A 27,661-nucleotide genomic window follows, 5' to 3' on the forward strand; every position below is an offset into this window, starting at 1 on the left:
GTAGCTGCGCATCGTTCGGAATTGGCAAACCAGGGCTCGCTGAGCGAGCGATATACACCTGGGAGGGTGACTGAGCACTCCTCAATGCCACAGTGCAAGCCAGTGAATTATAATGAAGGGGAAAAAAAAGCCATTAAAGAAACAAGTAAATGACACTAGACGTGTTTGAAATTCAAAGTTACAGATTAAGATGGCTTCTATGAGTGCACGCAGAGAAACAGATACTCATGGAACGATGCGACAGCACCAGAGGACACGTGTTTTTCCGTGTTTGCGGCTCGTCAGCTATGGGTAGCTGCGCATCGTTCGGAATTGGCAAACCAGGGCTCGCTGAGCGAACGATATACACCTGGGAGGGTGACTGAGCACTCCTCAATGCCACAGTGCAAGCCAGTGAATCATAATGAAGAAGAAAAAAAATTAAAGAAACAAGTAAATGACACTAGACGTGTTTGAAATTCAAAATTACATATTAAGATGGCTTCTATGGCTGCACGCAGAGAAACAGATATTCATGGAACGATGCGACATCACCAGAGGACACGTGTTTCGCCGTGTTTGCGGCTCGCCAGCTCTGGGTAGCTGCGCATCGTTCGGAATTGGCAAACCAGGGCTCGCTGAGCGAGCGATATACACCTGGGAGGGTGACTGAGCACTCCTCAATGCCACAGTGCAAGCCAGTGAATTATAATGAATGAAAGAAAAAAAGCCATTAAAGAAACAAGTAAATGACACTAGACGTGTTTGAAATTCAAAATTACAGATTAATGAATGATATAATGAAGGAACATTTCCTTCATTATAATTCATTGGCTTGCACTGTGGCATTGAGGAGTGCTCAGTCACCCTCCCAGGTGTATATCGCTCGCTGAACGACCCCTGGTTTGCCAATTCCGAACGATGCGCAGCTACCCAGAGCTGACGAGCCGCAAACACGGCAAAACACGTGTCCTCTGGTGCTGTCGCATCGTTCCATGAGTATATATATATATATATATATATATATCCTTGAGTTTGGCAAGTAGACAAGGGGTCGAACAAAGAATACAACGCTCGATAGGTGTTGTACGTTTCATTGTTCGTCTCTTTGTCTATACACCACATCTGATCTGTGGATCTGCTGCCAATATCAAACTCCCAGTGCTCACCCAAAAAGAGGCAATGTGCCTCGCAATAAGTACGTAGAAAACCGATTCGAAAGTCCAATTAGCCAGATATATTCCGTCTGTCTGGTCTACTTCTTGTTGACTTTCTTGCGTTTCTTTCGATTTGCAGTCGGGTGTAGTAGGCTTGCGCAAAAGAGCAAAACTGTGCAAATACAATGACTCGCACCTTTCATTTCAACCCATGAGGCAGTGCAATGTATGTCCAAACGCTGCTTCCCCTAAACTTTAGCACTACAAAGGTGCATCGAAGTACACGCTTAGTTCTTTTTTCTGTGCCTCTGCATTCCAGCATTCCAGGTCATTTGCTTCTTTTGCAAGCGCGAGTGAAGTGGCTTCTCTTCCCCCACCGTCGGCTGTGCGACAGAGTGGGCGATCCATCAGCTTTGACGTGACGAATGGCTTGACGTGCGTGGCAAGGGTGGCTTGCACGGATGATCGTTGCGCAGTTGGCGCACGCAACAATCGTATTTGTCTGTCTTGTGCTTGTCAGGCTGGCCAGCAAGAGGAGGAAGCCACTTCTCTGCGCGCTCCATTGATAATGGGGCAGCTCTGCTAATAAACGACTGCTTCACTTGTTTCCAGGACTCGTTAGAGTGGATGGCGGACACATGAGGCAATCGTGTTCGGGGCCAGATTTCTGTGGCACATACGCCTTTTCGGGATCTGGGATTTCCTGCAGAAAATGAGTGGGATACATCGTAAGCCGTTGAAAGAATTTCGCAATTACTAGCTTGAACTCAGAGTCGTTTGAGAGATGTCGGCGTCCGGTTCATCAGATGCACAGAGCGCACTTACTAACACTTACTTGTGCAATAATTGCTGATATTCGTTTGCAACACACAGCACCGCAAATTACGAAAAATTACGCAAATTAGAAACTCCAGCCGTTCTGTACTGCAACTTCGTCTATCGATCTACGTTTATGCAACAATGCATCAACAGCCTATACACAACTTGACCCATGTCTGGTGAGATTTTCTTATTTATAATTCGCTGGTGAAAATATCGTGTTCAATCTTGATCCTAGCAGGATGCATGAAATTAAACGTTCAACCACTTTTCTGCGGTCGTTATCGACGCGACATTCTCCATTATAGCAGAAAAAAATGTTCGTTTCGCTACGGGTTAACGAGATTGGGGACACAATGCCACACGATGAAGATTTTCCACGTTCAAAAGAAGAAGGGATGCAGAAATGTCTGGATACCTACCAACTGCACGCTACGAATGTTTATTGAAGTTTGAAACGTTATAGTTGAAGCTTGCACAGTTGACGCTTGTAGTACAGCTTGAATACGCAGTCGGCATTTTGCGTTCCATTTATTTCCTCGCTTTTTCGTTAACTCATTATACGAGGTGCACTTCTTTCCGTTATTGCGCTCTGACAGAGGCACGTGTTCGTGGGCAGCTGTATATAAAATACTAGAGTGATTAACACGCGATCCCCTTGACAGTTCATTGTTTGCACGCGTCCAGACGCCACCTGAACTCCGGCACTCACTGCGGACTAAGTCTGGATCGCGACAGCCCCAGAGCCGACAGAGCATAAATATCCTTATCTGCTAGACAGATGTCTGACGGACATCCATCAGTCTAGCATTGCGTAAGGAGAGGTTAGTCTCCACTTTGCTGTCATACTGCCGCCGTCACCCGACCGGGAACTAGCAGGTTGTCCTCTGCTATGGCATCTCGCATGAGTCGCTGCACCAGGAGCTTTTCGCAAGACGACATTTGATTGTGACTTGAGACTTGATACTGATTGTGAATATTGATGAGGAATAATGAATTATCGAGAACCAGTATGAATATTGGCAGACAACACATGTATCAAGGACCGCATGCTTCAGTATAGAAACATTAAATAAGTAACGATGAAAGATGAAAGTCACTGAAAAGGTTAGCCAGCTGTAGGAGTTGAACCCACATCTTCTGGATTGCCGGCTAACCAGCATCTTGCTGGCTAACCTTTTCAGTGACTTTCATCTTTCATCGTTAATTTCTTAGGCAAATCGAGGCTTTGTATGTATTTGTCCCTTCTATGTTGTTCCAGCCTCAGAACATCAGTTCTCTCATGTAAATAAGTAAGTTTATTATACTGAACTTCCCCCAAGGCACGAGCCTAAAAAAGCGTATTTGCACGGATCAGTTGACAGACAATACATTTGTTATAATGGCAAACACGTTGATGAAGGTATGCTGCTCGGACCAGTTATAACAACTTGCAGTGCAGGACTCGATATATACACTCTTAATTCGGTACCCTTTATTGTAACTTTTAGCAATGTGTAACCTTTATATAGACGTAGATTTCCAAATATCGTAGAGGTTACACGTTCGATGCCTCTATTTAGAGGTTAAGCACGACTTGTAACGTGACACTGGAGGAGCAATAGAGGTTACTTCAGTGTTCAACGGAAATCCAATCCACGTAACTTATAAATGTGCCCTTTATAGGATCCTTGTAACTTCTAAACGAATTCCGCGTTTGAATTTCCTTGGTTTGTTTTTCTTGTTTCTTTGCAAGGTAACCTATATGAAAGGTACTGCTCAAAAGTCACTGTGTTCTCGTTCAAGCCGCACATTCAAGCATTCAGTACGAGAGTGTCGGATCAGTGTGCGTTACGTTATTTTGTTTCTGCGTCTGTGCGAACTGCGGATCGTGTTCATAATTGTGAAGGATGCAAAAGGGTCAAGTGACGGAACTTTATCAGGGTATTTCTACGGTATGTTCACTACAAAGTTCACGTGGTTACATTTTTGCTGGACAATCTAGGAACACTAATCATAGCACAGTCTGTCTTTCGAACACGGTTCAACACAGTGTGTACGTGTGTCTCTTACGTCCGTTATTTGCTTAGTCCTTTGTCATCCTTGAGTTTTACTTCTTCGTGTGCTTCTGATAAACCATAGCCGCGTCGCTGATGTGTCATTCTGACATATCAGAAAGGAATAGAAATGTTTTCGGCGTACTGGGAGAGGGAGTTGCAACAACGTGAGGACTGCAAAGAGTATACCTCCTTGAAACTGAGTGTCGTTCACCACAGCTGAAGTGTTGGTATCGTGACGTCCTCGCGCTCTTGCCTCAGCTGTCGTTCCAGGTTTGCAAATTAAATAATACATATGTTCCAGTTGCAATTATTTTTTTCTTTCATTTGTTGTGCATGTGAATCTGTACATGTAGTGATCACTCACTTTTCGTCACTGAAAGCCCTTAGATGAATTACGTATATTATAGCTATATGTTCCGAATGACAGTATGCGTTCTGCACTGATGAGAGCTCATTTTGAGCACCATTTGTTCTGTAGCGTCTGTGAAGAGCGAGCGTCTTAGAGACAGCCACGCCTGGCGAAACTAACATTTACGTCGGTGTGGCGGTTAGGAGACAGTAACCACTATTTATAGGTGATCTGTGTAACGTTTACAGAGGGTATTACCCATAGGTTACAAAGTAACTTCTGAGATAGAGGGTAAAAATTTTGAAATTTTTACCCTTTACTAGAAGGTACCAGGTTTAGAGTGTAGAACACGTTTTTCTGCCCATTGGTCTGCCCCCCATAGAACGCATTGTTATGACATACCACTTCACATGCAAACAAACAAGAAATAAAAGTCAGTTGTCGCATTTTCTCTTTTTCTGGAACAGCGTCAGCTTCAGGAACAGAAATAATTTATAGGGATGGGCCGACCAAATCCGAGAATCCGAGAATCCTAGGCAGGGATTCGAGATTCGCGAATCCGAATCCCAGCGCCCAAAACGGCGAATCGTATCTTTCGAATCCACCAATCACGTTCATTTGTTTCTTTTTAAAACTGGTGCCTCCGGAGTCTGCCGAAATCCTGATTGACATGATCCCAATCCCAGTGCTCAAAACGGCGAATCGAATATCTTGAATCCACCAACCACGTTCGTTTGTTTCTTTTTAAAACTGGCGCCTCCATAGTCTGTCGAAAGCCTCACTGACCTGATCCGAACCCCAGTGCCCAAAACGGCGAATAGAATCTTTCGAATCCACCAACCACGATTGTCTGTTTCTTTTTAAAACTGGCGCCTCCGGAGTCCGCAGAAGGTCTGACTAGCCTGATCTGGGGCGCGCCAGAACCACAGCATAAATCTCAGACATTACAAGTTTAAAAGTAACACGGTTTTGCTTTCGATTGTTTCTTAGTTTTATGGCAAGACGTCAGACACGAGAGTTTATGTATTTCCTGTAGTCGATGAACAAGCTAAATAAATTACATTTATGATGTAGTATATTGGTGCGTTTTCTCTTGAAAATGAACTATAATTTAATTTATTTTTCATTAAACAAATATGTCAAATTCTGCTTCAAAACACTTTTCAGTAGAAGTGTTTTTCGCCCCTTCCTGTTTAAACTTTTTTTTAAAGAAAGGATTCGAAAGATTCGAGATTCGCAGAACCTTCCTTGGATTCGGATTTGGATTCGGATTCGGGAAATTCTGGATTCGTCCCATCTCTAGAAATAAAATAGAACACGTCTTAATCACAAGTTTGCGTCCTTCCGTACAAACCCTCATAAACAGCTTGGAAACTTCAGCTATTATAAGTTATTATTTGTACTCTTTAAGTATTTGTATTTTCGCAGAAACAATCGAAGAATCGAATGAACTGTCAATAAATTTTATGGCAGCAGGGACCGCAAGCGAAGAAGTGTGGACATTGACTGGTGACTTCTTTGCACAGAGTTGTCGATAACTTTCCGATTGATGTTGTGTGCTGATTGTGTGTGCTATACCACTTGTCAGACATTCCTTTTTTCCACATTCCAGTTTTTCCACTCCTTCAATGACCCCAGTGTGGTATAAAAGTACTGAGGACCAGTTTAGTAGGACCACGACCTACTAGATTATAACGACCATGTCATAATCGGCAACGCCTACGAGGAACCCGTCCGCACGATCTGATAGGGGCGCTACTCATCGGCACGCGACAACTACATCGTGATTGGACAATGGAAATTTGAATTTTGAACGCGCAGAAGCGGACGTACGACTACCGTAGCAGACGACAGCAATAACTCCTATGAAAACGCGTAGAATGATGATGATAGCCAACTTTAGAAAGAAGCATCTCCCGTGGGACATCCACCGCTTGTGCAAAAATACTAAGGTACGCTGAAATACAAAGTATTGCAGAAATTGAGTAAGCAATAGCCGGGTCGATGAGTAGCGCCACCGCTAGCTTCTAAATGCGTCGCTGGGAAGGGGTGCCGATGACAAGGTCGTTATAATCTAGTAGGACGTCAGTAGGACATATGTAATTGTAGAATATGCCAAACACCCTCCAATGGAGCACGTCGCTGTTCGAAATATCGCCGGCTCCCGACGTGAGGCGCTTCTCCTTCAATATAGCAATTTAGCATGTTGCTTGATGTAATACTTAACACACGGTCGCGAGCCGCGCCTCGTTCACCCCCGCTGTTTGCTATTAACGGGGCTAGACACGTTGATACAGAAAAAAACATGGTCATCATGGTTGTGACTGAAATACGAGGGGCGTTCAAGTCAAACCGGGACTTTTCATTTTTCGCAAAAGTAAAATGAACTTAGAGGCGAGAAATTAGTTTTATTTTTCAACGTAATCTCCAGCTGCACTAATGTACTTGTCCCAGCGTTTCACGAGGGCTTGGATGCCAGCAGCGTAGAAGTCCTTACCGGCGCGTAGCAGCCATGACCGGACCGTATTCTTGACCTCGTCGTCGCAGCTGCAGTGGCAGCCCCCAAGGAACGCCTTCAGTGGACCGAAGAGATGGAAATGGCTGGGGGCGAGGTCTGGACTGTAAGGGGGATGTGGCAGCAACTCCTAGCCAAGTTCCTGTAAGGTGCCTGTCGTGAGATGTGCGGTATGCGGGCGTGCATTGTCCTGTAGGAGGGGGACTGCTTTGGTGATGAGCCCCGCCTTCCCGAAACTGGAACTGTTCATGAATTATAGTGTTCAACGTTCCCACAGAAAGGTCCGCCTTTCGAGCCAGTTCCAGACATGTTATCCGTCGGTTCTTGAGGATCTGGCGCTCCACAAGTTGGATGTTCTCGGGAACTCTGACACTGGGCCCTGAGCCGTCCCGGCCGGGATCGTCCTGCACTGATGTACGGCCGTCTCGGAACCGTTCGCACCACTCAAACGCTTTGCTGCGGCTAAGTGTACCGTGGCCATACTGAGCCTGAAGTCTTCTGTGAATTTCAGATGACTTTACGCCTTCATTCACGAGAAACTTCATGACAAATCGCTGTTCGATGTGCGCGCTCACCTCGTTGTCGGCCATCTTATCCAGCACGTGTCTTCTGTTGTGCACAAACTTTGGACCACCACGTGGTGAACGCGGAGGCCTGTCGCGTGTGAAAATGACGAACAAGAAGTAGCGCGAGCCATTTCTACACTCAGGAGACAGAAAGTCCCGGTTTGACTTGAACACCCCTCGTATATCGCTACTCTGCGGACACTTTGAAATTCACTATGATACTACTATGGCATAAAACGGATATAATATTACTGGTTTCGTTTCGTGCATGGAAAAATAAAATGGACCAAACCAGGTCAGCAATTTCATAATAATTTTGGACTAAAAAGCCAAACTACTAAACCCAGACTAAACCAGCAGACTATGGAAACTTTGAAGTTAAAGACATCTGCTAAATTTATTTGTTCATCTTTTACAGTACGCTCATTTCCAAATAGTACTGAATTTACTGTATTTTTGCTGTTGATTTGCTATCAGAATTCAACGTTTTTCGGGAAGCCCATTCAGGAGACTACGCCGATTTTCTTTTGTGAACAAGCTTTTCCAAAAAAATTCTGACAAAGGCTGTCGACTATAGCGCGACTCCGGCGCCAACAAACAAACAACAAACAATAATAATAGTTCGTGGTTTTACGTCGGGAGACAACTTCCGAAGTATGCTACAAGGTGTAAATATGTAACGATATCACAAAAAAAAAAGATGTGGCAGATATGATGCAAGTTACAGTGGTATAAAATCAACGACAGCGACAGAGCTGTTTATTTAAGCTCGCCTGTCGCTGCCATACATGGTTCGCCCTGTCGATTGCGGTCCGCAGCATGATCATCTTCCGTACGTACACTTCCCAGGACGGCCCATAATACCGCAAATCACATCCGCACACACACGCAACACCATCTACCGTACCGGCACGGGCGCGGCGCAGCTCTGTACAGGCCTGACATGTGAAGCAGCAACCGCCGCCGCCACTGTTCCTCCGAGGCACGTGACGCTCCGATGACGTGCGCTCCGTGACGCTCCCAATGTGACTCTCCGAAATGACCAATCTGCATCTCGGGCCTTTTTCTTCTTCGCTTCTTTTTTCTCACTTTATCTCGCGCCAAGAGAGAGAGAAGCACAAGCGGCGCGAACTGGGGTTTCGGCGATGCGACGTACAGGAAAGGATCTTCACGAAATTGAGCCCTTCGTAGCCGTCGCTGTAAAAGGGACGTGGGGAGGAGCGACAAATTATCTGCATCTGTTCAAAATGTTGAGGTGCAGTCATATGCCTGTCATAAGATTTCAGCGAGTCTTGCGCTTCTCATGTACAGGGTATTTTACCTAATGTGAAAAAAATTGCATTAAAAATATATTTGTCTGAACATTATGGGGTCAACGCTATTTATCTCGACCACTACTTCTGAAGCCACTACTTCTGAGCGTTTTTATCAAATTTATTTAGCGTGAAGTTGAATTTTCTCAATTGATCTCCGAAATTTGCTAGGTCAACCTCACGTTTCTGTTTTTGACAGAAACAGAAATCCCACGTCGGATTTACCCCACTGCATTGTAAAATACATTCTCTACTGTTTCTGTAATAGCTGAAGAAAAAAAAGTATGCGGAAAACGTCGTTTGGAAGCGCGAAAACTGTCGACGGTGCTCAGTTCTCCGTCAAACTAATGCAAGATGTAGCGGAAGAAAGACGGTCACCCGCCCCTTCCTGTTTCCTTCTCGCTCTTCTTTCCGATAACTTTGCGTTGCAACCATGCTACCGTTATCTGTATAGAAGCTTGGAAAAGGGAGAGTGAATGGGCAGGTACATGGCCTTCTTGCATCGCTTCTTTGGGAGATCTGAGCGCGGCCGGCAATTTGCGCGTCTCCAAACAAGGCGTCTCGCATTTTTTGTGGCTATTACCATTGTATTAGTGAATGTATTTTCCAACAGAATGAGGTAAATCCAGCACGCCCGTTCTGTTTCCGTCAAAGAAACGTGACGTTGACTTTGCGAATTTCGAAGTTCAATTGAGAAAATTCAATTTACCTTTAATTTAATTTAATTTAATTTTATAAAAGTGCTCCGAAGTCATGGCAAAACCTCCCCCGAGGTAAACAGCGTTGATCCTATAGTGTTCAGATGAGTAGATTTTTGACAAGTATGATTTTTACAAGATTACTTTTGACAAGTATGATTTTTGTTTCACGTTAGGTAAAACACCCTATGTATCGTGTTCCATTTATGCAATGGCACATGCATATCATTTCACCATTTTCCTCTGTGTACGCAGTGCAAAACAACTAACATTTCCAGCGAAATACTCTTGTTTATCTTTTCCATTTGAGTTTGCATATCTGCGTGCAGAATTGCCACGTATTCGTTGAGTGACCTCAATTCTTCAGTGGGAAGGTAACACGCTGTTGAGGCGATGTTCAACATCCATATGTGAAATATGTTAATCCATCTAGATGCAAATATACAAATCAACCAGTGTGCTGTAACAACGATTCGGAAGGCCTATTTTCCTCCGCCGGAGGTCAGGACGCAGAAAGCCAGATACACGCACTGCTCGTGTGAATTCTTTGCTTAGTCCAGAATGCATTCAAACTTTGGTCTTTGGAATTCGCGTGGTCTTGCGTGACCTCCCATTCTCATATCAAGCCCTGGCAGTGCCCTTTCTCACGGCGCAGGTGTTCACGCTCTCTTTTTCCTCCCCTACTTGATCTCTCGATTCCCACTCCGACTCACTCGCTCGTACCCGTGTCACTCGCTCTCCTACATGTGCTGATGTCATTTTTAAGATGTTTCGTGACGTCACAGCTATCAAGATACACATCTAGGGATAGCTCAGGTTGATAGAACCACCACGTCGTGTCTACATGTTTCACTCCGAAATTTCGTTGGCTCGACCATGAGTCACAAAAACCGGCAAACACGACAAAGACAACGAGTGAAATATACAGGACTGGCGCTGTCCTTTCAGCTTTCGTTTCCGCTCCCGTCCTGAGTGTTTCTCCCGTTGTCTTCGTCGTGTTTTCGCGTTTCTCTCCACTTATGGATAACTACTCTAAAAACAGAACTTCACCGCATAATTGCACATAATATGCGCATAATATACTGGAAACGAAACACCATGCAGAACATAATCGTTCTCCCTCCTGATTTGTTGAAAATGGAAGCCGTATGCTTTTTTGTGGAAATTTGGATATGCATGTATATTAATTGACACAAAAAAAACGTGCGCCCCGCGCTCTCCTCAACCCAGAAGTGTTGACTGTACCATTTGGTGCAGAGCGTGTTGTGCACTGAAGTTCCATTTTTAGGGCGTAGCGATCAAAGCAAATTTGCTCATGCTCTTCGTTTTATTTATTTATTTTACTAAACCACAAATATGGACATCAAAAGGTCGAGAAGAGCCTTTCCAAGTAAGTATCACTACCCCCTTTCCAGGAAACTGTACAATGTCCCAACCATTAGCAACAACAGAAGCATGGCGTGGAACAGTGCGCACCTTGAACATAACATCCTTTTCTTTGCTTTTCCCGATCCGACTGACTCTGCTGACTCTGTGCACGTACCAAATGTTTGATCTCTTCAACTTCATTGTCACACAAGCATTTCTGTTTTGCTTTTCAGTTTTATTATTTCTGCAATGGTTCAGTAGCGCCATGTCAAGATGAGTGTCAGGTGTCACCCAATCCAAGCGCGGCGTATCTATTTCAGGACAGTTCAACGTTCTTGTCTGACAGAGGCACGGAATTCGTTTTGGACATCACTAGAAGATGCACACGTGGTTTCTCCATGCAGTGAGACTGCGTGCTCGTTACGCAGACCCTTTTTGGCACGACAGTCGGCGCGTGTGACTGGTGGACGATGTCAACGGTGCAGAGAAGCGTGAAGCATAGCTATACGGCATACACTACACGTAAAGGTATTACGGGAGCGTGCTTCCAAAGTTTAACAATTGCGCGAGAAAGCCTTAAACGTGAGGTACTGCGCTATTCTATAATTTGACTATTACAATAGTCGGTGTGGTTTCTATTTGTAAAGTGTGGCCGTTGGTGAAACGCGGCGACGAAAGGCAGTGACGGCTAAAGAGGTTGTGACACTTTGACGCATACAGTTTATTACATCATGTTGGCGTTGTACCACACGCGAGAGCATTGAGGAAAACGGAACTGTTGTTGCACACCGTAGCTGGGCCCAGGTCTTCAACTTGTCGTTATCTCGTAAGGCTGCGTTCACACGGGGCAACTTTTTCCAGCAACTCTAAGCAACTCGAAATAACGTCTTATGAGCAATTTTGAGACCGCGTTCACACGTAGCAACTAGGTAGCTCCAACCACCAGCAACCTTACGGTGACCGGAGAGTGTGGGTCCGAATCGAACTGGTGGTGTCTTTTCTTTAGTTGTTATTTCTAAAAATTTTGTCTTGTTATTCGGCCAAAAAATCAACATTATCTTCGAAAAATGGCCATTGACATGTTTGTGTGACGCTAGTACAAAATAAATATAAAGGTTATTTCTCAGTTGCACTTGCAGGGTTCGAACCCATGAACCCCACGAACGAAATCACACCACGCCATCGGGAGTCACGTGGCAATCTGCCCCCGCTGATCGGCCGGTGCACGAGCAACTTTTCAAGTTTTCGGTCGGGAAGCGATTCCGAGGAACTCGAGTTGCTGGAGGTTGCCGGTGTCGGCCGACTGCCAGCAACTCGAAAATTGCTCATAGTTGCTGGAAAAGTTGCCCGTGTGAACGCTGCCTAACGCGCGTTAAATGCGATTTCATCGCCCGTGATTCGCAACGAGCTCTCGCACGAGAGCCAATCCCAACGTTTATTTCAAATCTCGGCCTACCAAGGCGTTTCGAGCGCGCCAACTTTAAACATAACGATAACGGTTGGTATTCGGGAGTTGCTATGTGGGAAGATCGGGGGTCCTCTTGAGGAACAAATGCTTGAAGAAACTTCCGCACCCAGTTACGCTCTCGCCGGGCAGTCTAGGCCATTCCTATAGTTCTCGAAGGCGCGTGACTTTTCGTGCGCTAATCACTAGTAGAAATGCCTGCCTTGATGTAGCAGTCGGATGATGACTCTCGGTATTTGTGACGCCGATTTTCTGCGCATCTATTACCCCATCCATGTAAAGCTTGGAATGCGGGTTCATGTCGATGCAAAGAGACGTCTTTTATCTCGACTAAACTCATTCAAACGGGCACTTCTGCTCGTGGATTGGGAGCTGGCGTTAGCTTGACTCCAACACAAAAGGAACGCGATTCATCGGTTGCGTCGTTCGTGATTCATGAGCGAAGGAAACCACAATTTAAGCGCTTTCCGTCTCCTTCTCAAGAAGCGCGACAATGCGGAGAGGTCTCGCATTGGTTTCCGCAAACGATCCTTCGCTATGGTTGGACAGATCTCCTGGGGAGACCAATGAGAGCCCATCAGAGAGCAATGAGAACAAGAGGAGGGAAAGCGTGCATTGCGGTTGCTTTCGCTCATAAATCACGAACGACCCAACGGATGAATTTCGTTCCCGAAATTTTTGCATTTCAGTGCCCCTTTAAGTGTGGCATTCGTGTTCCTATGTTTCCTTCTCCTCAAGTATGTTTACTACTATGTTACGCAATGTTTGTCGCCATGTTTTTCTGTTTGCCTCGACAAATAAGCTTCGAGCAGTTTTTCGGTGCTCACATAATGCAATACTTATATTTCCTCCAGAACGAAAGAGCAGCAAACAAACAAACCACTTTTGAGTACATTTTTCCTTGCGAGTAATGCTCAAAGTTTTTTCGGACGCAATTTGCGCGATTGTTCTGTCAATATTCCTCGTGGTGACTTTAGAAAGGACAATACTAACACAAGAGTGCGCACACCGCTAGCGGTACAATCGTCAGCAGAAATGTACGTTTGACACAACGAAAGCAATAGAGATGTAATGTCGAAAAACATATACCGCAGCAAGCGGAAGGTAACCCGGAGACATATAATCATTTTCATTCTGAGATACAAACCAACACATACACACACTGTACCCAAAGTTGGCATACAATGATAACGTAGTCCTCCCCTCTGGCACACTCGCAACACAGACAAACGAGAAAGACAAAACGATACAACCCTACTTGCGCTCACCAGCACATTCCCCATCTCGCGAAGAGCAGCACATAATAAAACAGCGGCGCAGTTGGATATTTCTGCGCCTCGCAAGACGGACTGCACCAATACGTGAGCATATCTTTTCTACTGACACCACGGTTTTCTATAGTGGGTACGGAACGCAAAGCAAAATGCATGACTACCCCAACAACAGATGTCGCACCTTCGCATCTGTCGGAGAAAAAACAGCACTCGCTACCGCTTTCTGGGAGATTTTTAGCCGGGACAGCCTCGCCTTCTACTTCAGGAACGTGAAGGTCCGAAGCCAGGAGACGTACAAGAAATGGTTTCAATAGTGACACATATTTCATATCTTATTTGTTCCACGACTGGTTGAGTTATGCTTCTGTTGCTCTGTAAGGCGTGTGAAACTCTTTGAGAGGCTTTCGGAGAAGTTCGTTTTCTTTTTTGTTATCCCAACGTGGATTCCTGTCGGTTGCATTAGTAGCAAAATGGGGGATATGGTTTCTCATCCGGAGTGTTCAGACTAGTGTGCCTGTCAGGAATGAATCACGGGAAGAAAGCGTGTCGCCGTTTCGCGTGGTGGCAGAAGCTCCATTTCTGGTATAGTTGTGCAGCAGAAGAGAAAAATGAGGTTTGGGTTGTAAACAAATACGTTTCTTTCGTGCGACAATGGGAATACAAAGTAGAAAGGTTCTCCTGTAATAGAGGGTATGTTGTCACTATGCGTGGTTTGGAAGGTCTCTTGTTTCACAGGAGCATAATGACGGTACAGCGTTTTCCTGTCATCCCGCCCTGGGCAGTGCATTATTGAAGTAAATGGCAACTGTTGATGCGCCCGAAGCGTGAAGCAGATTGTAAACTTGGCTTCCGTGACAAGCCGTTTTTATTCGCTGGAACCAGTGATGGGAAGTACTTGAAGTACCAAGTACTCAAATACTTTTTAAGTACATTTCTCAGTACTTGTACTTTACTTTAAGAACATTTCTCAGTACTTGTACTTTACTTTAAGAACATTTCAGTTTGTATACTTCGTACTGTACTTTAAGTACTTTTGTTCGGTACTTTTCTTTCAAGTACACAAGTACCCAATTGGCAAATACAAATGCAAAGCTTGGTCGCAGAATCATTTCTTTCTTTTCATATTAATGAGTAAGCTATCCATGTTTTCTAGCCAGCACTTGGTAAAAATGCTGTCTAAAAGCTTTCTAAAGATAACAATCGAAACACAATTACATCACGTTTTATCACCACCAAATGTTGAAACGAGCAGCGATAATATCAATGTTTATAATGTACTTGATGAGTAGGTTAAAGCACTTTGCAAAGGACTTTGTACTTTACCTTAAGTAAAATTCTGAGGTACTTTGCCCATCACTGTTGGAACAACGCTGATAAGGTGTTTCAGTGTGAGCCGCAACCAAAGTATATCCTTAAAAAAAAATCGCAAATATACACGAATTCCTCGGGACGGAAGAGTTAATTTTTAAGCCTCACACCAGATCGTTGACCATTCTTATTTTGAAATCCACTCTCGATGTCGAAAAAAAAAAGAAAGAAAGAAAAAAATAGTGATTCTGTTGCTGGCAGGCCGTTCACGTTATGAGTTCACCAATTCACCGTACGAAATAGGATAGCGCAGAATTTCTGAACCAACTTAAAAATCTTCAAGTGAGATTGGCATGAATTTATAGATTTTTTTTCCAGCATAACAAGGAAATAGAAACAGTTGAAAATTTTACGTGCGACATAGAACATTTTATGAACCAATAGAATCTGACCACTCTTCGCATCCATCTGGGATCTCTCTTTCATCTACGACAAAGTGTTGCTTCACGGTTGAACAAAACTGTTCTTAGCTTAGTAAACCTGTGGTGAATGTTTTCACTTTTTTTTTTGTCATCAAGTATACTTTGAGACCTAGACTAATGACTGATCCTCAAACTAAAAGGGTGCTCTGCATATCACTCTTACTTGTAAGGCGATAGTCCCTTATGAAAATAATTTTCTAGTACCAAAAAAGCCTATCAAAAATCAAAAGTCTATCTACTCTGTCTAGTGGATAGGAAATAGATAGAAGCTATATAGAATTTCTAGCTGCTAAATTCTATACACTTTCTGTACAGTATCCATGAATCGGATAGTGCATACAAGTACCACTTCTTACACACCATTTGCTCATGGGAGCTCCCATTTTGACGTCTTCAATCCTTCATAATTTGTTTGCAGAAAGAACATGTGAATGAAAATGTATATGGCTTTAATCACGTGCCAGTGATTTTCTTCTTGTTATTTGCTTGTTATTACCCCTATAGCTGAATGTGCCGTACGCGGAGCCCTCCTCACACATGCTAGTGTAAATCTTTACCTAAGCATCTTCACAAGAAACTGAACGGCCCTATAAAACAACGGGCTCGGCGCTAATCACTTTCCTCCGCACAAAAGGCGCGAAAACAATTATTCTGAGCCTGCAGAAACCAGATAATGGCACCCGATAAGGCACATCTTCCGCGCGCGGCCTTTGTCTCAATCGCCATTTCATAAAAACGACAGCCAATGAGCTGCTCAAGATGAACGCAGACAGCGCTCCCTGACGGCTGCGCGGCGAACTACGAAAATTAATGCCTCCTTGCGTAACATTTCACATTATTATCACCGTCTTGGCTTGATATGCAAATGAAGCGTCAGTGATATGACGTTAAGAAATATCACTTTTGACGCATCCCTTTTTTGTTCGTCGTGTAATGGCTGTCGTCAAAAATTTATTAACTTCGCTTAATTATAATGACGTCATCAGAGAAGTGTTCTGGACGGGTTAACTTTCCTAAAAAGAGAGGAGGTTACTACGAGAACTCTCATATTTGTTTTTCCTCGCTAAATATCTGAGCCCTTCTTATTCCATGAGAGTGGAAGTGGCAGTTTTTGCAGCGTGCATGTATTGAGGCGAGTAGTCTGCATGCGAGAAGAAAAACAATGCATTGCATTATGTGCTCATGAATGCCATGGCACGTTTCATTTCATTCAATTACATCCTTAGAAGTCGTTTTGCCTCCATAGGTGAATAGCAAGAGGGAAAAAAATGCTTGAAAAACGCGCCATACACGTGTCTCATGATAGTTTTTGATTGCTGCCATTTGATTAAAAAATAAACAGAAAGGGGGAGTTTTTATATGCCTCGAGTTTTTCTTAGTATCTATGTATTTTTTTTAACCACGAGTTTAAGCACGGGTGAAAAAAAATGTAATTCTACCTTCGATCTTTTCCTCCTTTGCTTGTTATTTTTTTTTTCTTTTGCTTTTTCAGAAAGTGATCATCCCCTAGGGGTTTTTATATGTTAACAGCGTAGTTAAATGCAATAGAAATAGAAGAACGATTAAAAACTCCAATAAATTTAGCATTCTATAACTGCTGTAGTATTCGGTATGATATGGAATTCTGATATGGAAGGAAGTCGCTTTAAGGTAGCCATTTTAGGCTTACTCCAGCCTTGGTCCTCAGAACATCACCGCTCCATCTAATCCAACAATCGACTGGTGTTCATGTTCACTCGATTTTACGCCTCTGCAGGGGAGGAGGTGGCAATTTGTTTACGTAAATGAGATACGATGTAGCGGAACCAACTTCGACACTCTACAAGAGAAAAATAAGGCGAGACCCGACGAAAAAGTTATGTCACGAGCATGTAGCACATACTGGTAAGCCGTTCGATGTCAGATCCCCCCCTCCCAACAAAAAAGAGAGAAAAGGAACGGCATTAGCACGTCATCGTTGTTACGACTCGATAAAGATATTTTCTTTGGATAAAGGTTTGTTCATGTCCACTAACGCATAGAAAAGAAAAATAGAAAAAATACCGAACAAGGCTGTATGACCCCTGCCACACAGCCAATCTTCAATGAGGATTGAAACCAATGGTCATTGAAAATTCGCGTAGCGACGTCAAGCGTATAACGTGTCAACTTCTCAAAGAGCGTTGGATCCAATGCCCCTGACAGGTTGACACGTGACGCACTATGTGGCGCTACGTAAATGTCCAATGACCATCTGTTTCAATGACCATTGAAGACTGCCCGTGTGAGAGGGGTATAAATGGGACAGGAAAATAGCTGACAAAGTTCGCAGGCACTCATCCTGCTATATACGTCATAGGTACATGCAAAACTGAGCAGCACTTTTGCTGAGTACGGAGCATTTTTTCACTTATGAGAGTGATAGCGTGAAGACCTGCTGATGATGTAAAGCAAAAGGCTCAACTCGGAAGCCAGTGTTTTCAACAGAGGCTGTTCTATATACACGACCAACAGTCTCTCTTGACCATTGGCGGCTTCCACTTTGTTTTATCTTCACCGGATCGTTGGATAGTGTCCACTTTTCGATGCTAATGGCTTCGGTAACACGAACCGTGCGGATACTACTTACTCTGGTTGATGAGACTGAAACAGTACCGGCCTAAAACTAGGAAAGCATACGTGCTGAAAGTCGCAGAAAACAAGAGGCTTCCAACAATACCCCAGTTATTCCCCAAACCGTCGCAGCCCTAACCGTAGAATATCATTCTATGGACAATCTCCCGCTAAACCGTGCACTCTGCTCGACCACGTCATTCCATACATCAATAGCGGCCATGACACTGTCAACGGAACAACCCCGCAGGGGCGCATACAAGCAAAACCGATCATCACAAACACCATCTCACTCGCATATCCATCAAAGCCAACAGCGATCGCTCACTCTCAAAAAATTGTACGGGCAGAAAAGCAGGAAAGAAAAGGCCCCGTTCACCGCCCACAAGCGCAGGTAAAAAAAAATAAATTAAAAGGAAGGAAGAGACGCGCCATTTTGAATACATGCGGACGCGTCTCACAACACTCTAAATCGCCGCGCATTCTATTCCGCGCTAATAAATCATAATGATCGTGGTGGCCAAAGGGCTGAACGCATGTGCTCACGCAGAGATGGATGACTGTCAAGAGTTTTCCGTCTTTTTCAAAACGTTCATGAACGCGCTTGTTCTATTTGTAGAAAGCGGTCTTTTGTGTGCGCTGTGTCCACGGAGGTATCCGAGCAGCGTCTGCTATTGTGCGTCAGTGTGATATAGGCTGCAGTTGATTGATGAGTGAGTGACTGATTGTGTCCGAGCACTGGGTCATTATCGAGATCAGTCAGTGTAGGGATCCAAGAGAAGCTGATGGTCTTGTATAGGATTTTTTTTTTTTTTTGTCATGCAGAATGGCGCGTGGTGATGTAGGGGGTTGTTAGCGGTAAAAGGGGGCAAGGACGGTTCTTTCATGCGTTTTGTTTGTGACGCTGTGTCACTCACAACTTGGGACGTGTGCACTAGTAGTACCAGTTGTCATCGTAAGTGCGGGGATTTGTTGGGCGTTTGCTGTGCGTACGTCTAGGCATTCGGTGCGCAGTGTTATACTCGCTACTCCAGTAAATAATACGATCTCCTTTTCAAATGGCGTACAGTATTTTCGTAAACGTTTTTTCTTTCGCTTAACTTCGTGTTAGGGCCGCAGAGCAACTGGGGCCAAAGGACCTCGGGATGTGGATTGGTTTGAGCGTTAGACGAAGACTGACGTGACTGACTCCAGGAGGCATCCGGCGGATCTTTGCACAAAACAAACTTAAAGTTACTTTTCAGAGCTCGAGCTGTTTTATCTTGCGGACGTAGTGCATGCTTCTGGAGTCTTTGAACCACACTACCAGAAAGGCTTCTTGATGAAAAAACGTCTATGCAACCTACAGGACGAAAGATCCGGTCAAAATCAAGCCGTAACCGCTCCTTAGTTTTTGTACTGTTTTTTTTAGATTATTCTAGCTCATAGCTTATTTTTTCGTCAATAATTTTTTCGAAACATTTACATCATATATGTTTCCCTGGTTTTGTTTTGTTTTGTTTTTTTACTTTGAAATGTGAGAATCTTAGAAGCCTCGCATGTAATCAACTCAAAGAAAAAGAGGGTAAATGAATCTAACTTGGCTTCGCTGCTTCTTACACAACCGCGTGCAATACGTAACGGCTAACGGCATCGATTCTAACTCAACTTCTCTACTGTCAGGTGTACCGCAGGGTTCTGTTATTGGTTCTTTGCTCTTCCTAATATATATTAACGACTTACCACAATGTGTCTTTTCCTCCAGTATACGACTATTTGCCGATGATTGCGTAGTTTATAGAAAAAAATTCATGTGATTCTGACATCGATCTCCTTCAGTCCCACCTGAACAGTATAGTGCAATGGTGTGCGAGGTGGAAGATGGAGCTGAACATTAGCAAGTGTAAACATATGAGGATTTCGCGTAATCGCCAGGACAACCTAAATTCACGTTACTCACTAGATGACATTATTTTAGAGCAAGTTACATCTTACAAGTATCTTGGAGTTCACATTACTTCTAACCTGTCTTGGAAAACTCATATCAACCACATAGTGAGCAATGCAAACCGCACACTGGGCTTTATCAGACGTAACTTCCATCTCGCACCTCAAGATCTTAAACTAACGCTTTATAAGTCTATTGTTCGTCCGAAGCTAGAATATGCGCCTTCGGTCTGGGACCCGGGTCACAGTGTGCTTATCAATGCTCTCGAGTCAGTCCAGCGCAGAGCAGTTCGGTTTATTTTCGGAAATTACCAGCGAACAGTCAGTGTATCGTCTATGAAAGCTAACCTTCAGTTACCTGACCTCGTAGTACGCCGTAAAATCTCACGTTTGTGCCTTTTCCACAAAATATATCATAATCATGACCTGAAAGAATGTTTTGTAATCCCGCCTGCTTACATCCCTCATCGTACCTCCCATCGTCAAAAAGTAGGAGTCCTTTTTTGTTCCACCAAAGCATTCGGTGATTCGATCTTTCCACGCACATCTCTCGACTGCATGGAACCACCTTCCCGGAAACTTGACATCAATCTCTTCAACTGATTTATTTAAACGAGCTCTTTGTAAGCATCTTATGTTTTGAATGACCTCTATGTTTCAATTTAGTAGTTATATATTATTGTACATGTTGCAGTTTTGTATTTGCATATATATATTTTTTTTGCATATTTGCATATTCTGTATGTCACCCACTCCACTCTGTAACGCATATGCCCTGAGGGTATCAAAATAAATAAATAAATAAATAAATCGGGCTATCGGGGTAATCGGGCTAAAGTTCAACACTGAAACGCACGCGCACGCGTGGAACAATGCTCATATGTTTAGTGAACAACTTGCAAAACGTTTGAACTAGTGTTCAATCTGATAAGCACACCGCATAACGTTTAACTTTTGTACGTAGCACGTTGAAGGAAATGTATGTTGAAATAAATGTGGTGAGCACCTTTTGCTCACGTAACATATTCGTAACATATTCGTATAGCCTTCCCCTGCTACAACCGTGCGTATTTCCTGCGTCGAATGCAGCTGTTGTGTCGTGCAGTGATAGCAAGACATGACACGAACCCCCGTCAGGCATACGATTCGACATACAACTTGATTTCCAATGTTCCGTCACTTTCACAATGTCTGCGGTTTCTACCCTTTCCCGAAAGACAACCGCAACGCGTGTACGCAACAGTGCATGGGATTCGGTGTGTGGCGTGCAACGGTCAAGCGGTGGTATAATCATGACTATAGATGCGTGGCAAACGGACAAGAATGCTTTACTCATGAAGGCCAACGGACATTATAAGCGGCACAGATGATCAGCATTCCCTATGTACATAGAGAAGAAATTCCTGGAAAAGATGTTGGCTCGTGTGTGTATGTTTGTGTTTTCTGTGTTCTTCAGACTCAGGCTTTTGTAGCACAGAGCACTTCTTCGCAGATCAGGGAATGTGTCCCGTAGCCTGGGCGCCGTTCCCCTCCCCCACCCCTCCAGCTTCCAGAAACGTAGGCTTTCTGAGCAAAGACAATGTAGTTGCAGGCGCAAAAACTCTGCCAGGATGCCAGACATTCTGCCCTGCCCTCGCCCATGGCCCGAAGGTTGTGGAACTAGCAGATTTTTTGCATTACAGCTGGGACACAACGGGACACACAAACGCGACCGGTTGTGTGTATTTTCTGTTGATCCTCATACGCACGGAATATGTTGCCTACAAGTCCGCTACACCAGCTTGCCTCCGAATCCTGTGTTCGATGAAGCTTTATTCTAGTATGTACACCTGCAGCAGGGGCACAGCACTGCCGTCTCGGCAAACCCGGAAATTTTATAATATGTAGTTGTTGAGGGGTCCTTGGACGAAGTTTTCCAGCAGCTAACTGTACCAGGAGAGAATCTGAATCAATTTTGCTGCTGTTGTTGTTGTAGGCCTTCAGCGCTTCCGACTGATAAAAGAGATTGCTTGGACGTGAAGGAAGTGACATCACTGCTACACAAGGCAGAGAACCACCACACACATTGAATACCTTAAAGCATGCCCAGACCACTGGAATCATTACTTCACTGCTTCTAGCTGAACGTTTCCCTTAGTCACGCCTTCCTACACCGGGGAAAGCTTCGTCACCACACTGTACCCTATGCAGAGTGCCATAAGATGCCTAGCACATACTACTCAGATGCGAGCGATGAGCAGCAAGTCGTGAAGTGTTACGGAGTACATTGGACAGACACGTCGACGGACCTCTTGACATCGAGAAAGTACTCGCGGTGGCCTGGCGGTGGCTCGGCGGTCTTTCGGCAAGCTGTTTTCTGTTCAGTAATTTCCTTCATCGAGACTCTCGTGGGACACACATCCTTTTAGGAGTCTGGTAGGGACAACCACTACCCTAAACGTGCTAGAGGAGCCGGCCCAATGTGGACTTCTCCATATGTTTCTTCGTTTGCCAACCAAACCAACCATGGTATTCTGTGCGAAGCGTGGTGGCTTACGCCATATGGTAAGTTGAACAACGTCGCTGACCTTCATTGGTAACGACTATTGCCTAAGGCTTCAATGAAATATGACGCGGATTCAGCGTGAGTCAGGGGATAATTTCGTTTCTGTCGCATTCTGGACCATTGATGTCCTCACCCTAGTGACGAGTGGCCGTGTGATCATCATAACCCTTTAATGAATGCCAATTCGTAAACGTCAACACTTAGAACGGAAAAAATGGGTGATATGTCGTCGGTAATGCCACAAACAGCAAAGAAGAAATGGTCAAAATTGTTAATATAAGTTGCATGAGGCGTAATATAAGAACTGTCTGAATTGTGTTCTCACCTTCATTTGTAATTGCACACCAAGAAGAAAAAGAGTTAATTGGAGAGCAATGACAGCTTTTAGACCCTAGATTGCAATCACTCCCCCATATTCGTTCCTTGACCCCGATATTTACTCCCCAGACTGCAAATATACAGGGTGTTTGCTCTAACGTGTCCAGAACTTTTATTTAAAGCGAGCGATAACAGAAAAACGAGAGCTACTTTTCAGCTACTTGACTAAGAAACAGGTGCTACTAGCGAAGCAGTACCTGTTTCTTACTCAAGTAGCAGCAAAATACCACTTGCTTTTCTTTTATCGCTCGCTTTAAATATAATTTCTGGACACGTTAGAGTAAACACCCTGTATAGACCCTAAACTCCGCATCAACTGTCGTGCATTTAGTACCGATAGGAGTAATGCTTGTAACAATGCATCTTGTCCCGTAAAGGATTAAAATTACACATTTTCTTAGAGTGTGGAGGCTGGAATCAAGAGCAGACGTCTTCAGGTGTGCTTTCTGTATTCCACATGGAGTGCTCGAATTTCCAGTTCATTTGTAGTTTGGATAGCTTCAGCTGTGCATGTGCCTGGAACAGTTCAGCCAAATGACATATTCAAGAACGTAAAACGCAAAGCCAACTGGTTCGTTCAGAACGCATCACTTAAAGGGGTCACGATACTTCGTCCCCAGCTATCCCTTATAATCGTAAAAAGACGGTTGCTTGCATCGATGTGAAGCTGGATTCGAGACTTTACAGCAATCGGAGTAATAGACGCGCAGATGACGGCATCGCGAATGCCGAAACTCGTGACGTCACAACAAGGTGGTGGTGATGGTGACGGAACTGCTTGCCGTAGTCGGCCATGCTCAAACGGGCAACGTCACGACTATCGCAGTGGGGGGATCGTGCGTCCTGGGCAGACTTCACAGGGAACTGTGCCAACATGTGTCTTAAAGCGTCTGAGGAAGACCCAGGGAAAACACAGCACAGCCGGCACCAGGACTCGAACGCGGGTCACCTCCCAGTCTCGGCATGGAATGCAATCATTGTAACCACGAAGTCACGGGAGCTGCTCACAGCAAGCATCTCCGTCACTGAGGCAGCGCGAAAGGTCACGTGCCTACGACTACCAATGGGGACGGCCATAGCTCTCGCGCCTCTGATATCAGAGCGTGGTGCGTACGTGTGCTCAAGGGTTGATATCTCGCCAAGAACGACACGTGGAAAAATGATTTCCTCAATATCCTCAAAATCCCCTAAAAATGTTTCCGCAATATTCTGAGGTAATGTACAATGCGGGCATGATGTAATGAACCGCATCTATCAAAGTGTCAAAACCCCTTTAATCTTCTCACGTGTTATGCCCAGAAGAACGGACTCGCTGATCACGCTATGGGTAACATGGCAGCGTCATAGCTGTAGAACCACACGTCAGATTCACCCACAACATGATGTCAAAAACTCAACAACTCCTCCATCTCTTTGCAATCTAAACAACTCATTCCTGTGCAGCAGCACACTTTCAAGAGCAACTGAGTGGTGGTGTCTTGAGCACACGCAGATGAATCCACATATTTTTAGAAGGCAAGAAGTCGCTCTTTTTGTTTCTGTTGGCTGTCCTTTGTTTAGCTGGCAAGCAACTACAGCCGCGCAGCATCTTGAAGGCTCCGTCAAGCGTCGATCAATCAGTGAACCTCTGCTCTGGGCGTCTTTCTCCCTCGGGGCTCCACCCGGGAGAACAAAGGCAACGCCCGCCTCTGGGAAACGAACTGCCACCGGCAGGCCTTCTTCTCTGTCATCCAGGATGCCTTTGTCTATGCGCAGCCTGCGATTAGCTTCGTCTGCCAACAAGATGGGGTCTCCGCTTGTCGCTTCACTCAGACTCAATTTCGATATAGCGAGCTCTACTGAGTTATTGACGGCCAATACACTGGCTCTTCTGGACCTGATTTCATATCCCCTAACTGACCTTACCACGAATACTAACTACACTTTGCTTAACTACACCTTTTCTGATCTAACATGACCGTCCCAATAGCACCACATCCACTTGATCCTGCGTAACTTAACGTCTGTACCCTAACCCCTTTTCTCCCTGTCGTCTTCGAAGAAACATATTCACCTTCCCTCAAATATTGGTTCAAAGCCGTGATTTTCACCGAACCTCGTGTTTAAGTAGACCAAACGAGGCAAATAAACCACAACTAATGTCTGAGAACCGGGCTGACCGAATTCATTCGATGCCATACAAACTTTACAAACAGGAACGTTGAGAAACTAGCCAAGCAGCAAACATGAAGGGCAACGCGCAGGGACCAAAATCATTTGGGCATGCTCACATCCGACACGGTCTCGAATGAAGCGTCAGTCGAAGCCTAAGGCGCCAACCGCGGAGCGTATTTGCCAGCCGAATTCAAGCGGAGCGTGTGCCGAGCGTGCAACCGAACGACAGAACAATAGGCGCACAGCTGAAACGCTCATATCTGGCGGGATGGAAATTTCGGCAGCGGTGGTGGTGGTGGTGGTGGTGGTGGTGGTGGTGATGGTGAAAGGGCTTGCCGTTGTCGGCCTCACGTATGTGGGCAACGTCACGACTGACGCCTTGGGGGAATGTGCGTCCTGGGCCGACTTCTAAGGGAACTGTGCCGACATATCTCTGAAAGCGTCTGAGGAAAACCCAGGAAAAACCCCAGACAGCACAGCCGGCACCGGGATTCGAACCCGGGTAATTTCGGCAGTGACGGCCGGAGCGGAATCGGGCCAGCCAATCATCAGCGAGGAAAGTGCACGTGACCGCCTTCCCTCTAGCACGGCGAGCACGGCACATAAACAGAAAACATGGCTCCCCGATTCGTGGTGTACGATGTTGAAAGCTTGGAACATGAAGATGGACGAGTACAAAGACGTAACGAATCATTTATTCTGGATAGAACTCGCGGACGAACTCGTAAGTGTATTTACGCGTTTAAGCAAATGTATTTATACTTATCGAAGAGCGGGGAGTATTGGCGCCGTTAACGTCGATGGCGTAATCGACAACGAACATTTTAGCGAGTTTTTAAACAATATATATGTGTCAATAAACTTTTTGGACAGTACGCTTTTTGTGTGTGTCGCCTTTCTTCATGGTGTCATGCGCTTACGATGACTGGTTACCTGAGTCCAGGTTTGACGTCTTGGGTATTTGTATGTGACTGAAATTGGAATGTGACTGAAGTTGGCTGTCATGTTTCATCGCTGCTGCTTCCAGCACATGATCGCCACTGTCATGTATGCTTAGTCTGATTATGTTGCCGTGATTACTTAATATCGCAGAGCAAACACGCGACTGGCAGCATGACCAGCTGGGACCAGGCGAAGCCAGAAGCGCCTCAGGGCCGCGCGGGTGCAGAAAAGAGGACGCACATCTTGACTGCTCGAAGTTTTACGAAAGTAGAAACAGGTGACATTGTGTGTTTTCATCAGCATAGCTACAATGCAACTAGTATGTATGTAGCTACCGCGTCCACAGCAGGCAGCCGACGCATCACCGTCGGATGCAGAATCCGTCGCATGCGGTTTGGAAGAGCTCTGCCCACGTTCTGCGCGGTTCCGTAGAGACAACGCTGGCCCATTTCGTCTGTAAAATACGCTCCATGTGGTTGGCGCCTAAGAATCCATCGGTCAACAACAGTCCAGCCCATAGAAGGCTGCCTTCCCCGCGCCAACAAGAAAGGAACTTTCAATACGTTGTGCTGCTGGGGTGCTTCGTACCTACCAACTGTATGGAAACACCGCTTCGTCCTGCAGACAAATCCCGATAAAGGCGGGAACCGTATGGAGCGTACATCATGACCGAAATGTGCCAGCGTTGCCTCAAACAAACAGCGCGCAAAGTGAGCCGAGCGGAACCAAAGCTCTTCCAACCGCATGCGACGGGTTCTTGATGCTGAGGTCGGCACATAGACACATCGATCTAGGCCTTCTACTAATCAGTCATTGTAGCTAAAACAGTGAAAACCACGAAGAAAGACGAAACACACACGGAACGCACTGTCAACAAAGGTTTATTCACTCAGAGACAGATTGTTTAAAAGCTGGCAAAAACTCCCCTTCCTTGCTGGCAGGGCTTGCTAACACGGCCCTCCGATAAATATAAATACTTTTCGTAAACGCGAAAGTACACTTACTAGTTCCTAGAGCGTCCGCGACCTCTGTCCAGAGTAAATGCTTCGTAATCACATCATTGTACTCCCTCATATTTACGTTCCATATCCTCTTCTCAACTTCAGACGTTCCACCTCGAACATAGCAGACACGTTTTCTGTTTGTTTGCCGAGCCTGGGGAAGTTAGAGAAAATGCAGTCACGTGAGTTCTCTGTCACTGCTGACTGGCTGGCCTGATTCCGTTGAGCTACGTCACTCCATCCCTGGACCGCAATATATATATGAGCGTTTCGGTTGTGTGGTTATTATTATGCCAACGGTTCAGTTGGGGGAACGCTGACACTCTGCCCACGCTCCACTGGCATTCGGTTGGCAACGCTACTGGGCCCTCTGCAACGCCCCATTCAGTGGCGCGTTGGAAGGGAACTCGTACGCTTCCTTACTGACATAGGGCTCGCGCTGAGCCTGTGACTGCGCCTCTTTTCCTTCGCTCTTTTCGTTTTTCCTTTCTTTTTCCTCTTTTTATTTTTCCTTTTTTGTAAGCGGGAATAGCAAGTCGGCTTCTGGAGCCAGGCTAACCTTTCCCCTCTTTCTCTGTTTTTTTTTTTTTTTGCAATAAACCTATATTCCCCCCTCCGGTTGCCAAATACGTTACGACAGTACGTCTCTGCGCATGTGAAAAAGAAAAGGCTGGAGAAAGCACGTGACAAAGCGACTGTCCACTCAGAAAGCATCAATAAGGGGTTATTCGCAGACGGCCCACAACACTATGGTGAAAAAGATGAAGCAACGTGGACCTCACGTGCAGTTG

At 45.1% G+C, this 27,661-nt stretch overlaps 1 long non-coding RNA gene across 1 annotated transcript in view; it reads right to left on the reverse strand.

The window, feature by feature from the left end:
* Window positions 1-1,285: 1,285 nt before the first annotated feature.
* The window catches only part of LOC135378158 (uncharacterized), a 93,760-nt gene continuing 67,384 nt past the window's right edge, over window positions 1,286-27,661 (reverse strand). The window contains exon 3 of the long non-coding RNA XR_010418288.1: window positions 1,286-1,839. This is a non-coding gene — a long non-coding RNA (uncharacterized LOC135378158). The remainder of the gene's footprint in view (window positions 1,840-27,661) is intronic.

The sequence above is a fragment of the Ornithodoros turicata genome, chromosome 1 (genome assembly GCF_037126465.1).
Source record: "Ornithodoros turicata isolate Travis chromosome 1, ASM3712646v1, whole genome shotgun sequence".
In the NCBI taxonomy this organism is placed as follows: Eukaryota; Metazoa; Arthropoda; class Arachnida; order Ixodida; family Argasidae; genus Ornithodoros; species Ornithodoros turicata.